Below are 1,502 nucleotides of genomic sequence, written 5' to 3'. Positions count from 1 at the left end.
TTCATCCTCAAAACCCATAAACAAAACCATAGGAAATGTGATCTAGACTACACTACAGGCATGTTCACATAGAACAACAAGGTTTATGTTGACCACAATATGTTTTGTATGGTGAATTGGTGACTACAGAGAACATGAATTAATTAATTTTAATAAATTGTTAATGTATTTACAAAATTACCAATTTTGTCATTTTGTTAACAATTTTGCATATTGCTGAGCTTCAGCAGTCTATACTAACATCAATACATTTTCATATTTGCTTAACAGTTTTGGTAAAATCTAAGTCCTGAAGCACAACCAGCTGAGAAGCACTGATCTATAGAACTTGTTTCTTTCTTTCTTTTTCAAATCAGCTGGTGGCGTTAAAAGTTGCAGCCATTGCTAATTGATTTCCTCCACACAATAAGGCTGAGAAAAACCTCTTTGAGCAGCAATGGCTTTCTCTCCCGACACACAAAATCTTCTTTTCTTCTGCAACATACAGTGTATTCAGAGTACAGTAAATCAGGTGGACTGGTGGATAATAATATATCAGCAACAATGGAAACCCTAACACATATTCCCACACGAATGAAATGCGTGCACAAAGCGTGTACAGAAACACATGAAAAGAGATGACATATGTGTGTCTGTAATGTAACACAGCCTGTTGTAAATAGCAACGCCCCTGCTTTGGCCATAGACAGTGTGGGCTCTCGGGGAGGAATGCCTGTGAGAGAGGGTTAACGAATCTTTCTCGCAGATAGATATTGCCATGGAAACAGCTGCGTGACTGCTTGCAGCTTGTATTCAGTACACACAGGCAAGGGGGGTTGGGGGGGTGGTGTTGTTGAGAATGAAGCAGAGGCAGGACAATAGCGCCAGAAGTACTTTACAATTCTGAGAGCGCTGACGTTCAAAGCACACTTAGCTCGTATTTAAGAATTAAGAAGGATGGAGTCGATTTAAAAAGGAAAACAGAAATCAAGGAAGCTGCCAGTCAGTACCGCCCAATCTCCCCCTTCCTATACCTAGTGTATCTATGCAGTGTGGACATAACATGCCAAGCGGTTTGTGTGGAATTTTGCAGGATGCAGTCTGCTGGCATGCTTTGACACTACACTTCCTGTAGATGCTAAAATGCAGGAAATGCAAAACGAAACCATAAATAAATGAATTAATTAATTAATTGCCAGAGTGCAAAACCTGAGGCAGTGCGGCTTGTTCAAATTGAGAGAGAGAGAGAGAGAGAGAGAGAGAGAGAGAGAGAGAGAGAGACACTATTTGCCATTCACATTGAGCTTAAGAGAAGGATATCAAAAACTTGAAAAAAAAAATCCGTAGTTTTTTTTTTACGATTGTGGTTCGTATTCTACATAGCAGTTACATCAGTGACATTGGTTCTAATATTAAAACCTTATAATAATTTAATTAATAATAATTTATGCATTTAGCAGACGTTTTTATCCAAAGCGACTTACAGTGCATTCAGGCTATACATTTTTTACCAGTATAATAAA

This window comes from Sinocyclocheilus rhinocerous, unplaced genomic scaffold (assembly GCF_001515625.1).
Source record: "Sinocyclocheilus rhinocerous isolate Xijiao unplaced genomic scaffold, SAMN03320098_v1.1 scaffold314, whole genome shotgun sequence".
NCBI classification, from domain to species: domain Eukaryota; kingdom Metazoa; phylum Chordata; class Actinopteri; order Cypriniformes; family Cyprinidae; genus Sinocyclocheilus; species Sinocyclocheilus rhinocerous.
The sequence above is the reverse complement of the archived record's forward strand: the minus strand, read 5'-3'. Positions refer to the sequence as shown.